At 38.8% G+C, this 16606-nt stretch overlaps 1 protein-coding gene across 4 annotated transcripts in view; it reads right to left on the bottom strand.

Annotated features, from left to right (window-relative positions):
* Positions 1-16606, bottom strand: part of STXBP6 (syntaxin binding protein 6) — a 256424-nt gene that overhangs the window by 40588 nt on the left and 199230 nt on the right. The gene's annotated exons all lie outside the window — the stretch shown is intronic.

The following is a 16606-nucleotide window of genomic DNA, read 5'->3' on the forward strand; positions in this document are numbered from 1 at the left end:
AGGAAAGATAGATTTTAGGAATAGACAAATCTTAACTTTCCTTAGAGAAAATCTGAGATACCAAGGGAACATTTCATGCCAAGATGGGTACAACAAAAGGACAGAAATGGTAAGGACCTAATAGAAGCGGAAGAAATTAAGAAGAGGTGGCAAGAATACACAGAACTGTACAAAGAAGGTCTTAATGACCCGGTGCTCACTAACCCAGAGCCAGAAATCCTGGAGTGTGAAGTCAAGTGGGCCTTAGGGAGCATCACTATAAACAAAGTTAGAGGAAGTGATGGAATTCCAGCTAAGCTATTTCAAATGCTAGAAGTTGATGCTGTGAAAGTGCTGCACTCAATATGCCAGAAAACTTGGAAAGCTCAGCAGTGGCCATAGGACTGGCAAAGGTCAGTTTTCATTCCAATCTCAAAGAAAGGCAATGCCAAAGAATGTTCAAGCTACCACACAATTGTTCTTATCTCACATGCTAGGAAAGTAATGCTCAAAATTCTCCAAGCCAGGCTTCAACAGTACATGAACTGTGAACTTCCAGATGTTCAAGCTGGATTTAGAAAAGGCAGGGGACCAGAGACCAAATTGCCAACATCTACTGGATCATATAAAAAGCAAGAGAATTCCAGAAAAATATCTACTTCTGCTTCATTGACTATGCTATAGCCTTTGTGTGGATCACAACAGACTGGAAAATTCTGCAAGATATGGGAATGCCAGATCAACTTACCTGCCTCCTGAGAAACCTGTATGCAGGTCAAGAAGCAACAGTTAGAACTGAATATAGAACAAAAGACTGGTTCAAAAATGGGAAAGGAGTGTGTCAAGGCTGTATATTGTCACCCTGCTTATTTAATTTGTATGCAGAGCATATCATGCAAAATGCTGGACTGGATGAATTACAAGCTAGAATCAAGATTGTTGGGAGAAATATCAATAACCTCAGATATGCAGATGATACCACCCAAAAAGCAAAAAGTGAAGAGGAACTAAAGAGCCTCTTGACAAATGTGAAAGAGAGAGAAAAAGCTGGCTTAAAACTCAGCATTCAAAAAAATAAGATCATGGCATCTGGTACCATCATTTCCTGGTAACTAGATGGTGAAACAATGGAAACAGTGACAGACTTTATTTTCTTGGGCTCCCAGATCACTGCAGATGGTGACTGTAGCCATGAAATTAAATGCTTGCTCCTTGGAAGAAAAGCTATGACAAACCTAGACAGCATATTAAAAAGCAGAGATATCATTTTGCCAATAAAGGTCCACATAGTTGAAGCTATGGTTTTTCCAGTAGTGATGTACGGGTGTGAGAACTGGTCCATAAAGAAAGTTGGGTGCCAAAGAAGTGATGCTTTCAAACTGTGGTGCTGGAGTCCCTTGGACAGCAAGGAAATCAAATCAGTCAATCCGAAAGGAAATCAACACTGAATATTCATTGGAATGACCGATGCTGATGCTGAAGCTCTAATATTTTGGCCACCTGATGGCATGAGCTGACTAACATTGGAAAAGACGCTGATACTGGGAAAGATTGAAAGCAAGAGAAGAAAGGCATGACAGAGGATGAGATGGTTGGGTGGTATCACTGACTCAATGGACATAAGTTTGAGTCAACTCCAGGAGATGGTGGAGGACTGGGAAGCTTGGCGTGCTGCAGTCCATGGGGTTGCAAAGAGTTGGATATGACTTAGTGACTGAACAATAGCAACAGCTCCCTTTATTATCTACATAGCTTAAGACATATAAAGTAATGTTAAGAGACTCTGCTTCTTTATCTGTAAATGATAAACATGAACTAAAAAATATTGTCTGGCACAGACCACCAGCCCAGGTTGGATGCATGAGACAAGTGCTCAGGGCTGGTGCACTGGGAAGACCCAGAGGGATGGGATGGGGAGGGAGGCAGGAGGGGGGGGTCGGGATGGGGAATACATGTAAATCCATGGCTGATTCATGTCAATGTATGGCAAAAACCACTACAATACTGTAAAGTAATTAGCCTCCAACTAATAAAAATAAATGAAAAAAAATTGTCTGGCATATAGTAGGAACTCAATATGGTGACTATCAGTGTTATCATCATTAACTAACTTTTTTTCCTAGAAGAAAAATGCAAATATGAATACATATGACTTCATGTCTACTATATCTGATGTAAGGGATGCTGAAAGCTATGCATACGTCCACTCCCTCCTCTGCGTCTGACTGGAATTCAGATTCGATATTAATACAATAGAAAGGAAGGCAGGACAACAGCAGGAAGGCAGAATTTAAAGAAGAATTTCTTATAATATATTAATATAGTTATAACAACTACCACTACATTTCACAGTACTCCCTATTTACCATGCTAAATGCTTATAAATGGGCCTTATTTAAAAATCTTACAACAACCATATGGAATAAGCATAATTATCCTGTTTAAGAACAGGAAGTCAAGCTTACAGTTTAAGTAACTCATCCACAGTCGGTAAATGACAGATCACAAATTCAAACCCAGATCTGTGCAAAGTCTTTTCCTTTCCAGTGTGTAACATACCATGCTGGGAAGACAAAGTTTAAGAACCAACACTACACTGAAGGAAGAAAACACCCTAACCAATACAGAAAACTGTTGAATTAGTATGCGAATTGCACTTCGGGGGCTCATGTTAGATCACTTCTAAATGAACACTGAATTAAAGAGATAAATCCAACCAGTTAATGTGAACTTATCTGATGAGTATGTGTTAAATACACTTGACCTTGACATTTTATATGAAAGCTGAAGAGGAACTGTCAGTCTCAAGGGGAATGTCACCAAGGTATTTACATGGAGGACATTAAGACCACTTTCTGAGATGGAAGTAAGATAAATATCAAAGAAAAGGATGATTTTTAACAAAACCAAATGTCCTACAACATTTTCATCATTGAAAGCTTTAAGTACTAAGATATCCTAGAAACTTGTAAAAAAAAAAATAAAAATAAAAACAAAACCTGTGTAATTATTAAGGAAAATCAATTCCTTAAGTGAAGAGAAAGAGCCAAGGTACAAATATCCCAGTTGGTAAAGTAAGGAGCTACAAGATAAGCCCTTTCAGCCATTTAAGTACTGGGTCTTCCTAAAAAGCTTACAAGCTTTAAAGTTTAAATATCTTAAATTATAACAGATTAGTACAAGTATAGAAAGTATTTAAAAGTATATATTATGAAAGGAAAAAGATTAAATGTAGGGCATTATTATACAATAGTGTATATTATAGCCCTTAGAAAAATAGTACAGTAGGCAGAATATCAGCTTCACAAAGATTTCCACGTCCTAATTCATGGAACTTATGCATATGTTACCTTACATGGTAAAAGGGACTTCGCACCTATGTGTAAGGATCTTCAGATGGAAAGATTATCCAAATTACTTGGGTCGACCAATATAACCACAGGGGTCTTGATAAGAGAGAGGCAGGAGCATAAAAAGCAGAGAGAGATTTGAAGATGCTACACTGGAGATTCTGAAGATGGAGGAAAAGGCCCCGCACCTTGGAATACACGCAGCCTCCAGAAGGTGGAAAAGACAAGGAAACAAACTCTTTCCTAGCACCTCCAGAAGGAACACAGCCTGATGACTCATTCCAGATTTCTGACCTCCAGAACTACAAGATAATAAATATGTGTTGTTTTAAAGCCACTAAGTTTGTGATAATTTGATAGAGCATCATTCGGTGATGACCAAGATGGTAAATTCATTGCAGACAGAAAAAAATACATTTTACTCAGTAACTCTTAAGATAAACATTTGCTTTTTTTAATTGAACTTTTTATTTTGTATTGGAGTGTAATCAGTAACATTTGCTTTTAATGATGTAAGCCTTTAAACAATTATACTCTATTGTGTCTTATTCAAGTTTGAAAGTCAAAAGCTTAGAAAAAATAGACAAGGATTATATACTGACACCACAAAGACCTTCTCAAAATTATAAGTGTTTTTCCTCTTCTTTACTTGGTGTCCCAAAGACCCTAAAATTCCTAGAAGCCAACAATCGGGACCAGCTTTTGCCTTTTATCACCAGATGTGTGAATCTACTCTGACCTTGTGAAAAACATCTTTTATTCCCCTCTTTAAGTCTCAACCTCTTATAATGGGAACTGGAAAGAAGATCAATAAAATCAACCAACTGTGAAAATAAGGTCCATAGGATGGAGCGAGACACTGATAAAAGAAATAATATATAATAGCATAAATAGTCACAAGGAGATTAGGTCTGGTGCAATACCTGTATGTGAAGCATGTAATGCCCCCGATTTTTACCCACCACACTCTATCCTGTTTAATTCTCTGGGAGATAAGAGACATGAAGCTGATCCTGACCAGAATGTTCGCAACCACGTTCAATGAGGGGTGTATTCATTCCACTTGAAAGGTCTTTTCTACAGGGCATGATATTATGAATAATTATGACAACTTAGATTTTCTCAAAGTATGAACAATCAGCTTCTGCTTAGGTGTCTAAACTCAGAAATACTCTGAGTCTTTCTTACTACTGTTTTTTTGGTATGACTATGAATTTAAATATGGGTTTCCCTAGTGGCTCAGATGGTAAAGAATCCACCTGCAGTGCAGGAGACCTGGGTTGGGAAGATCCCCTAGAGAAGATAATGGCTGCCCTCTCCAGTATTCTTGCCTGGAGAATTCCATGAACAGTGGAGCCTGGTGGGCTACAGTCCATGAGATTGCTAAGAATCGAACATGACTGAGTGACTAACACCTTCATTTTTCATGAATTTAAATAAAAGAAACATAAATAGTTGCTTTCCCACCAGCAGCACCTACTAAGTTTAAAAGGCACGCATTTGTCACCTTGTAACCACTCATAAGTTAGACAGAGTAAACAAATCCCTTAGCCAATTAAGACTTGTCCTCATTCTTTTCTTAAAACATGTTTTACCTCAATATAGTGATACACTTACTTGATTGCCTTCCTGACACTCAAGTGTTGTAGTTGAAGTGTTTGTGCTCAATATGCTCTCACAGTTAGGAAATACTGAAGATACTCTTCCGTTTTCACAAGTAGGACCCACTGAATGTTTCATGGAACCTATAGCAGCATCACCTTTGGATGTTATACTCATATGAAGCTAGAACAAAACCCAAGCAAACCAACCAACCAAAAGCTAAGGGTTACCTTCCATGCTCATTTACCTGACAGTGAGAGGAGGGTGTGATGGATAAAGGTGAGTCAGAGCTTGTAGGCAAGGGTTTGACAAGGGATCCTTTGTAGAGCAGTCACTGCTATTACTAAGAAAACCATCAGACAGGTCAGAGAGGAGGCTAAATTTTTATTTATTTATTTCATTAATTTTTATTAGTTGGAGGCTAATTACTTTACAATATTGTAGTGGTTTTTGTCATACATTGACATGAATCAGCCATGGATTTACATGTGTTCCCCATCCTGATCCCCCCTCCTGCCTCCCTCCCCATCCCATCCCTCTGGGTCTTCCCAGTGCACCAGCCCTGAGCACTTGTCTCATGCATCCAACCTGGGCTGGTGATCTGTTTCACCCTTGATAGTATACTTGTTTCAATGCTATCCTCTCAGAACATCCCACCCTCACCTTCTCCCACAGAGTCCCAAAGTCTGTTCTGTACATCTGTGTCTCTTTTTCGGTTTTGCATATAGTGTTATCATTACCATCTTTTTAAATTCCATATATATGCATTAGTATACTGTATTGGTCTTTATCTTTCTGGCTTACTTCACTCTGTATAACAGGCTCCAGTTTCATCCATCTCATTAGAACTGATTCAAATGAATCCTCTACATAGAAAATCCTAAAGACTCCACCAGAAAATTACTACAGCTAATCAATGAATACAGTAATGTCACAGGATATAAAATTAACACACAGAAATCCCTTGCATTCCTATACACTAACAATGAGAAAACAGAAAGAGAAATTAAGGAAACAATACAATTCACCATTGCAACAAAAAGAATAAAATACTTAGGAGTATATCTACCTAAAGAAACAGAAGACCTATATATAGAAAACTAAAACACTGATGAAAGAAATCAAAGAGGACACAAAGAGATGGAGAAATATACCGTGTTCATGGATTGGAAGAATCAATATTGTGAAAATGGCTATACTACCCAAAGCAATCTATAGATTCAATGCAATCCCTATCAAGCTACCAATGATATTTTTCACAGAACTAGAACAAATAATTTCACAATTTGTATGGAAATACAAAAAACCTCGAATAGCAAAAGCAATCTTGAGAAAGAAGAATGGAACTGGAGGAATCAACCTGCCTGGCTTCAGGCTTTACTACAAAGCCACAGTCATCAAGACAGTATGGTACTGACACAAAGACAGAAATATAGATCAATGGAACAGAATAGAAAGCCCCGAGATAAATCCACGAACCTATGGACACCTTATCTTCGACAGAGGAGGCGAGGCTAAATTTTTAAAGCAGCACCTTTTCTAGTTCTTGAGACCCAGAGCTTCTTATGTTTTTTCCATAAATGGGAGCCTTTGGTCTGCTGGTGTCCCCAAAAGTCAATGGTAGATTCCTGTTAATGTTTTTGCAGGAAACTGCTCAAAACCAAGCCAAAGACATTCAGACCCAAGACTGAGCTTTTTACCCTGTGCACATTTAACCAGGGATCTCATGTTTGATTACTAAAGAGCTTTAGTGGAATATCTATACTGATTACTACTTTCATTTGCACTTAACAGCATTTTTATAAGTAGAATAACCACAATAAGACATGAATCCTTGCAGGTCTTTTAACTGTTTCTTTAGCAGCTTGTCTCATATTTTTTTCTGTTTGTATCTTTGAACAGCTAACCTAACATTATACCTGGGAGTTGTCCATCTCAACATTTCTTAAAGTCCTAATAACTGGCCATCATAAAGTTTACTTATCTACATAACAGTTAACTTATTGTGTTTTCCATATTAGTTATGATAGCTAGAAACTGGGATGCCCATGAGAGTTGCCAGATAAAATGTAGGATGCTCAGTATAATCTCAATTTCAGACAAACAATGGATAATTTTTTGGTTGCCCCAAATACTGCATGGGGTATACTTATACTAAAAAGTTACCCATTGTTTATCTTATACTCAAATTTTATTGTGCATCTTCTACTTTTGCTTCCTAAACTTGGCAATATTAATGCCCTTGCCTCTTGCATGGCACCTATAAACCCAACCCTGGGTAGACATATTGTAAATAGAAGGGTGAGAAATGTTTTGGTCTTATAAATCTGAAAAGTCTTCAACTTCAGATTTACATCAATGTCTAAATTTCAAGTAACTACTTATGGTAAATTTAGAGACTTAGTCTTATTTTAATGATCAAATACAAAGCTGGAATTTTTGAAAGGGTAGGATATAATGTGAGGGAAAAAAACATCATCTTATTTACCTTTTCACTAAAGGTTTTAGAAATCTCATACTCCTAGGTAGTTGTTCAGGTACTACACACAAGTTCCTTACCTCTATTCCAGGTAAGGAATAGGATTATTCCTTAATAGGATTAATCCTTAATAGGAATTATTATCCTTAATAGGAATAATCCTATTCCTATTATCTGTTCTATCTGTACTATCCAAAGGATGTGTGCTGAGTGGGTTTCCCCAGAGTGGGAATGAATTTCACAAATCATAAACGACCATTTTTAGACCCACTTACTGTTCTTGAGAATTCACAGCTTCTCGCCACTAAAATTCCAAGTAATTTTTAGTTCTTGATACTTCTATGTTACAGCAGAGCAGCAACTGTTAAAGGCCAGGTGATGGTGGAGTTTTTATCGGTCTATGTGAAGTAGGAAAAATAAGAACCAGAACCAGATGTAGTAATTTTTTCATAAAGGTAAATGTTTCCAATTTAAGGAATAGCCCTTTATTCTCAGAGATATGTCCTGTTTTATCTTTTGGTATTAAAGAAATTTGTTTCATGAAATTATGAAGATTTTAGAACATGTAGCAAAGTAATTGGTAAACTTAAATCTCCAAAATTCTTTTAAAAATTGTACTTCTTTGTAAATCTAGAAGTATGGATAGGCATCATGCAGCATGCCTTTTATATCTATTTTGGAAAATACCACTTCATGACTAACAATGTTAAACAGTTTAACCTCTAATATATGTGTGTCCTTTTGGGGCTGTGCTAAGAGAACTGGACTCAAAGAAATGCTCTAGGTTGAAGATATGTTGGTGGAAAAAGGACATTTCTATGCTCTTATAAAGTTCAGAAAATGTCTTTTAAGGTTTTTCTTTCCTACCAGAAGATCTGAATATTGTGCCCTGATCTCTGGTACAGTATCACTCAATATTTTAAACATCGTTGTTCTGGTAGAGTCAGCGTAACATATGCATTCTATAAATGTCAAACATAAAATGCAACACATTCAGCATTCTATAAACCATGGCAAACAACTCAGCATTCCAGACATTTGAAATATTTATAATATAGCTTAGCTCCTTCCCAGCTGGAACAAAAAAAGTTACTGTGGTTTGTTTTTGCAATTCTTAAGGCCAAACATGGATCAGGCAAGTTTAAGAGTATTTTCTTACTTCTTTCATAAGAAAGGGCTTTGATAAATATCCTGGAAGACATCATGATATTATGAATAGGTATATCATAATTTCCATGTTTTTTTAAACAAAATATTCAGACATGTACTAGCAGTTTGCAGAAATCTCATCTGATTGAATATTTTAAAATTCATTTTAATCCCCACACCATTCCTTTAGGGTATATATTGATATCCATGATACAAAAAAGCACAGAGAGGCTGAGTATGAGGTAAATATCTTAGAGAAGGTTACAGAGTGATAACCATCAAAAACAGGGGTAAGTGAATCTAGTCTGCGTTCTTTCCACTATATCAAGATGTGCAATTATGTGTTCTGGTTGATTATGAAAGTGAAACAGATCTCATCTGTTTCAGATTATTTAACCATGGGATAGACAAAATATGTTCATGATCCTTGTCATGCCAATAAATGATATCTCGGAAGTCCTCACGTGGAGCTTTAGTTTGGTTCAAGATTTTGATGGAGAGAGATGATTCAAAAAGCACTTAACGCACGAAGTCACCCCAGGCTCAGGAGGACTCCCCATAACCCACCAGCTGTTTCACAGCATGTATTTCAGTGTAGCTTACAGTCAGTGAGCAATGAAAAAGAGAAAGTAAAAAATCACATCTGTGACCCAATTTTTCTTTAGTTACTACTCATTTTCATCATGTACAGAATTGGATGGAACCTAAGGAGCTAGTCCCTGGTTACTTCAATTCTCTCACTGAAAATAAAAGCATCTGCGTTTAATTCACCTTTGGGGAATAAGATAAAGTTGAATGACTACCAGAAAACATGAGAAAGCATACAAAATGTCCAACATAACCGTTGGTAATGTTGTCCTAAATTTAAACAACACATACATAAAAGAATCAGATAAAGATGTCATAGCTTCTGCTACAACGTCCTGCTCCTAAGAGCACTCAGCCAATGTCAGATGGTTGTTAGCAGTTTGTGCAGCACCGTGTATCTCAATTGTGTTTGACGCAGTAGTTACACTAGGGGGATCCCAATAACCAAAACAAAAAAGTCCCCAAACTGGGCTTTTCCAATTGTATATTTTAAATATTTGTACTGTTATTCTTACTGATGTATAATCTTTGGTTTCTATTTTAAATTTCTTACTCTCTCCAAAATGTTTCTAAAAAAGCAAGTCTTATATAAAATATCAAGCCCTCTAGGAAAAGATGGTATTAGCTGCAACAAAAAGGATGGAGTGATGAGAGAGTGGTGGCTAAGTCTGTACATGTTTATGGTTAATATCATTAACAGACATCTACAGAGAACTGCCAGATGGAATTTTAAATTTGAGTCTCATACATATCTTGTTAAATGGGGGCTATCTCCTCTTCTGTTTGAATCAACACAAGGAAAAGAAGCCTGGGTTTATTGAGGGAACTTGAAAGTCCAGGTCTCCAATGAATGGACGCGGAATAAATGAGAAGCCCTGAGCGTGGTCGAGCTCCATCCCTCATTAGCTGTGGGATCTCAGGCAATTCCTCATAAATCACTTTCCTTGTTTGTACACGGTAAAGGATAACTGAAGTTTGTTCCTTTGTTATTTCCTAAAGGGTAACAAAAACTCACTGGAGGAACTATGATAGGGATTCCTCTAGATCTTAAGAACTATTGGGAAACTTCCTTACTCTCTCACAACAGTAAATGATCTAAGCAGCCCGGCCTCCTCCTCTGCTCTCTATCTACATGCCATCAACAACAGTATGGTTTTTTTTAATACAGTTCAACTTGGTATGTGAATTGTAATCACTAGTGCACGTCTGCTGAATCCCTGAGCATGTTAAAGTTTTAGTGGTGGGGGCAAAATTACACACGAATGTATCCTTGAGAAATAAGAAACTCTTTATACTGTGCCCATGGTAAGAGTATGTGTAGGAGTGTGAGGTTCACATCCCACAAAACTATTATTCATTGACAGAAAACATCAAGACACGGGGAAGAAATATAAAAATCATGGCAAATATGACAGATTCTATTAGCGCACTCTATTAATATATTTGGATTAAGAACGACCATATACATCACTTTTGTTTTTCCATAACAATCCTCTTAGGAAAGATAAATATTGTATTCTAAAGCATATACACAGAATCTGAAAAATGGTACTGAAGAATTTATTTACAGGGCATCAGTGGAGAAACAGACATAGAGAACAGACTTGTGGACACGGGGAGAGGGGAGGAGAGGGTGAGATGTATGGAAAAAGTAACATGGAAACTTACATTACCGTATGTAAAATAGAGAGCCAATGGGAATTTGCTGTATGGCCCAGGAAACTCAAACAGGGGCACTGTATCAATCTAAGAGGGGTGGGATGGGGCAGGAGATAGGACGGAGTTTCAAAAGGGAGAGGATATACGTATACCTATGGCTGATTCATGTTGAGGTTTGACAGAAAACAGCGAAATTCTGTAAAGCAATTATCCTTCAATAAAAAAATACATTAAAAAAAAAAAAGAACACTCTTAGGATGCATACATTTGCTCTGTGTCACCATCTGTCACCTCACCTTACACATGCCCACACCCAGGGCACTCACAAGGTAAAATATTCGCACACGTTGCTCAGGGGTATGCTCCTACATTGACTGGGAGAAAAGTACAATACAACGTCACAGTCTGCATCCTGAGATTCTGTTCCACCCCAGGGGACTCCAGAGGAAAGCCATTCGGTTCTCCTTTAGCATATCAGGGCTTCCCTGGTGGCTCAGCTGGTAAAGAATTCGCCTGCAATGCAGCAGACCTGGATTCCATCCGTGTGTTGGGAAGATCTCCTGGAGAAGGCAAAGGCTACCCATTCCGGTATTCTGGCCAAGAGAATTCCACGGACTGTATAGTCCATGGGGTCGCAAAGAGTTGGACATGACTGAGTGACTTTCACTTTAGCAAACCAATCGGCAGGGGTGAATGAGGGCTACCCTGCTATGAAGGAGACATCAGAGACATATGTGTCCCTGGAATTCTAATAGAGCTCAGAAGACTGCACTTTATACCCTCATCTGAACGTCTGCAGTTTGACGGACAATGCTAAAGAAATACCCCGTGGTGATGATAAAAATACATGACACTTACAAATAGTCTGCTTTGTGGAAAAACAATCTGCCACATTCCAAATTCTGAATATAGCTGAACATGACAACATTGAAATGACACTGTCTGGATTAAGTGTTGCAAGAGAGAACTCACTTCATCCTGCCCTTATGTGCCTGTCAACTATTAACTATCCTTTTAAATGCAGCTCAGCCATCTCCTTGGTGTATCATATTTTTTGATATCTGTTTACACCTGATGACACCCTCCCCCCAGGAAGGTAGGTAAAGTTGGCAAAGGTGCCCACCTGGTTGTTGGATGTCCACAGGTAGCTCAGGACCTGACAGGCAGATGGTGCTGAGTAAATGCTTATGTGAACAACTGGGCCTCAAACCATCTAGATGACCCACACAGAACAGATGAAAGAGGGAGAGGTAATTGAATGAGTTAGCCAGAAGTGCTTGGGCTCAGAACTCAAGAAAAATGTAGGACATGCTTCAGTTTAAACGGAACCTTGCCTCAAGGAATAAATTACTTTCTTTCTGCAAATAATTTACCATACTTTCTAAAAAAGAAAATAGGTTTACAAAGTATCTATTTGGTGGTTCTAACACAGAAGTTGCCAAAACCATTAAAGATTTCCTTAGTTCACAGATTTGGGCATAAAAATAATAGGACAACAGTAATCATTACAGAAGGTCAGTGTAAATAACAATGGGGAACTATGTGGGATTTGATCACATTTTAGTAAGAAGGATGCAGAGAGCAAAACAAAGTTCCCCTTGGGACCCTGACTTAATATAACAGGTCCGTTATAAGTAAACTGACGCTACTATTTGGGGCAGACCATGCTTTTTTTTTTAAATAAATTAAATGAAAGTAAATCTCTCTTCTAGAGTCTAAAGTTCAACATATGTGATTAATTCCTTCGGGCATCTTTGTAGCACAAATGTATCATCATAATAGTGGCGGAGCTGATTTAGTTGCTAAGTCATGCCTGACTCTTGTGAATTCACAGACTGTAACCCACCAGGTTCCTCTGTCCATGGGATTTTCCAGCCAAGATATTGGAGTGGGCAGCCATTTTCTTATCCAGATATGACAGTATATCATCTATACTATCAACTCTGCTTGTAACAGGCAGAAAAAAGCTACTATCTTAGAAAAAGTAAATATGACCTATATGAAGCAAAGACTTCACCTTCAGGGTCCTGTTGTTCCTAATGCTACATGACATTCCAGCAGCCAGACTGGCTCTACACCTCTGCCTTCTATCTTTGTAGGTGGCTTGGTAGCTTAGCGACCCAGAAACTGAATGAATGACTTTGTATTTTTTAGGGTAACTGACCTTGAATAAACTAGTAGAGAGGTAGAGTGGAAAGTAGAAATGACCAAGGCTTGAGGACAAAGTCTTCTAACCATCCAAAGAAGAGAAGATGGCTGAAAAGATGCTGACTGAAGAAACCAATGCTTCCTGCTTCACACCTGCTCAGAGCATCCCTCCCTCTTTCAATTTATGGGGGTCTTCACAACTGCAGACTTTGGACATGTCTCCTGGATCCTATAACCAACACCAGAAGATCAGAGCTCCCAGTCTATCCTCTGGAGATAAGAAAATAACATCTTTGGAGGAGAGAATTTGAAACAAGCCAAAGAATTTATTTCCATGTAACCGACTTTCCCCAAGGGAAGAAGAAACAGCTAGCCATTTGGAATATACACAATCAATAAATATAAGAGCAGAATTTCATGGAATTGTAGATACGTAAATGACAATCCTATCACAACTGGTATTAAAGAACGTGTGGCTCAGTCAGGCAGATCTTTTCTTCAAAATATCATTCAAATGGCTTCAGTTTTCCCAAGGACAGGTGAGACTAGAAACAAAGAACCTAAGAGGCCTGGTGAGTGGCCAGGACTCCAGCATCTTCCCCACTGACTAAAATAGCCTCACTTTCATCTCTTTAATATGTTGAAATTATTATGAACCAAAACAAAGAAGAAACAACAAACAAGATGATTTTAAAGGCCCTGATGATTCCTTCATTCTTAGGGCAGAAACAAAAGTGCTTAAGTTATCATATTAACTGTATACTGCAATAAAAGAAGGAAAAAAGTTAAAATTTCTCATATCTCTGACCCTCTCCACTTAGCTCCCTTTTTTAATACGTAGGAATGTGCTGGCTAAAATATGTCCCGAAATTCTTAAACAACTTTAGGGAGCACCATTTATACCAAAGAGAGTATCAATGATGTTCCCTGGAATGTACCACTTAGTGGCCCCGAAAAAGATGTTCTTAGAGAGGGCCTGTGTTTGAATTTTAGCTCTACCACTTGAGGACAAAGGCTATATGACCCTTGGCAAATTATTTACTAATCCCTCTGATCCTATTTCCTTCTCAGTAAAACAGAGATAATAAATTGCATTTCCAAAGGCTGGTGTAAAAACTAAATGAGATAACATATGTACAGAACGGAGGTGGAGGACAGCACACCAACACTTATCAGTTCTCTAAAATTAACAAAATCGATCACATTTCACAGTGGGAAAAACAACCACGTCTAGCACTTGTGGCCCATACCATAAGGACAGACCAGAAGATTTTTGAAATTTGGAATAGATCTCACCTGTTGAAGCTGGGATTGGTACCCTAAAAGTTAAAGGTGTCAGAATGCAGTGACCCGAAAACCACACAATTTTTCTCTCTCTGAATTGTGATAACTGGCAGAAAGGAAGCCTAATCAGCATGCTAATTAGCCAGGGTGTGCTGGTACAACTGTTATCAAGGAAAGACAACTGTTTAAATAAGACAGGCTGTCCTCATCAAGGACTACATGCTGCCAACAAACTACAACGTGCTTAGTTCCAGCGTTTTGGCCTTCCTTGGGAATCTAGAACTAGGCAGTATCTAACTGCACTAAATCTTCTATCGGATTATTAAATTAAGCAGTGATTAACATATACAATAAAGCCATACCTCACGAATTATAGATTCTCAAATGACAGGCCTGCCAGATTTTAGAACTCATTTAGACTAACCTCCACATGTTACATCAGGGAAAACGGGGGTCTCAGGAAGAAGAGAGACACATGGTCAATTCTGGACTTGGTCTCATGAACTTTTTCTTACAACAGGAAATCAGTCTTCAGTTTTATACACTACACAGACCAACACTTTAACACTGAATATGCAGATTCTTGCTCAACTAGCATAATTTGGAGTTCACAGGGTGGTGGAAGATATCAAAAGACTGGGTCAATGACAGAAGCAGCTGGCAGGCTGCAGAGCGTGGGACCCGACCCAGCATGCACGCACCCAACAATGCATATGGAAAGGCTGTTAGGGACCTGCCAGCCTGGGGTTTGAGTGGTGGTGATTAGGGTCTGTTAAGGGGCCAACTATAGAATAACTCCACATCCAGGATGCAGAGAGTGACTAGCTCAGAGCAGATACTCAGTACCTACAGACTGTGTGACTGGCAGATGAGCCAGGAGTGAATGAAGGAATGAAAGGGCTGGTTCTGAGAGAAGCAATGAGAGCTTCAGGGACAACAGGAAAGAGGGCTGCCCCTTAGGAGAGGAGGAAGGGAAGTTCCCAGAGCTGTCCTTAACCTTCGCAGGACAGTGGAGTGAGTCTGTCCCCTCCCCCGATCCACACACCCTGCTTCCGCCTCCCATTTCCATTCTGAGGAAATGCAGTCCTCCCCATGGAACCACTTCTGCTTCTGATGCTCTCTGCCTCCCGGATCGCACCTGGAGGAGTGGAATGCTCCAGGGAAGTCTGTCTCCAAGGGCAACAGAAATTTCAATCCATATGTCACACTGTTTTTTTAGAGGAGGCTCTGCTCAAGTGCTAGCGAGGCAAGCAGCTGACCATACTACACTGCTCCCGATGGGGAAAATGCTTCATAGCATGAGATCAAGAAGCAAATTTGATTCTAGGATGGTACAGAAAATCCTAATGAAGAATGAGGGAAAGCTGGAATTTCCTTCCCAATTTTCCATTCCCTGAAAATGTGGCCATCTGTGGTCCTCAGCCTGGGTCCTCTGACCCTTGGCCAAGTCTGTTAAGACTGGACTTTCAAAGCACACTTCATTTGAACAGCACTGGTGGCACAGACATGAGAGAGGGTTCTACCTTATTATATCTTCCAAATAGTAAGAGGTCAGTGTTTGACATTTCTTTCAACATCTGTGTCTAATAGTTTTTTCACTTTTGTTTCATAGGATGCAGCCACATTAAAGAAAATAGGCACTCATCACCTCTTGCGTTTTTCTAGGACTAAATAAGGAAGTTATAACACAAAGGTCTGCATCAGCATTTGAGAGACTTTTCAAGGTTCATATGATGTGAGCAACTTCCTATGTCAGAGGCACACTGACACTTTAGTGGATAATAATGAAGTACTGACAGTGTTTTCTCCCACCACATCTAGTGGACTAATGGCAAAGAGACAGCGTGCATAGCAGCCATTAGGACAGGATGATGGATTCTGCCTCATGTTCGTATGAAAGATATATATAGCCCTAGGGGAAAACGTAATGTCTCTAATGTGACCTTCACTTGACATTTGATTAAGACAAAGTTGGTACTTTTTTTTTTAGAAAATGCTTTCAAAACCAGGAGAACATACCAGTGAGAAGACCAATGATATACACACTCTTCCTCAACTCAGAGTGACTGGCAAGGCTTTATACTTTTAGCAGTTTCAATTCTCTAAAAAGAAATGCCACCTAAAAGAAACGTGCTAAGCACCCTCTAAACATTTCTCATTAACTTGCCCTTACTGGTACTTGCCCCTATAAGGCTGGCTTACAGCTCTCATCCTAAGTCAGCTTTGCGTGCCATTTAAGGAATAAACGAGAGACTGGTTGCTATTTGAGAGAAAGGAACTAGATCTGTAGGAACATTCATATCAATAGTTGTAAAACATCATGAGAAATACTAGGAAAAAAGCAACTCTAAAAGTGTCCTGTGATGAA

The sequence above is a fragment of the Muntiacus reevesi genome, chromosome 15 (assembly GCF_963930625.1).
Source record: "Muntiacus reevesi chromosome 15, mMunRee1.1, whole genome shotgun sequence".
NCBI classification, from domain to species: domain Eukaryota; kingdom Metazoa; phylum Chordata; class Mammalia; order Artiodactyla; family Cervidae; genus Muntiacus; species Muntiacus reevesi.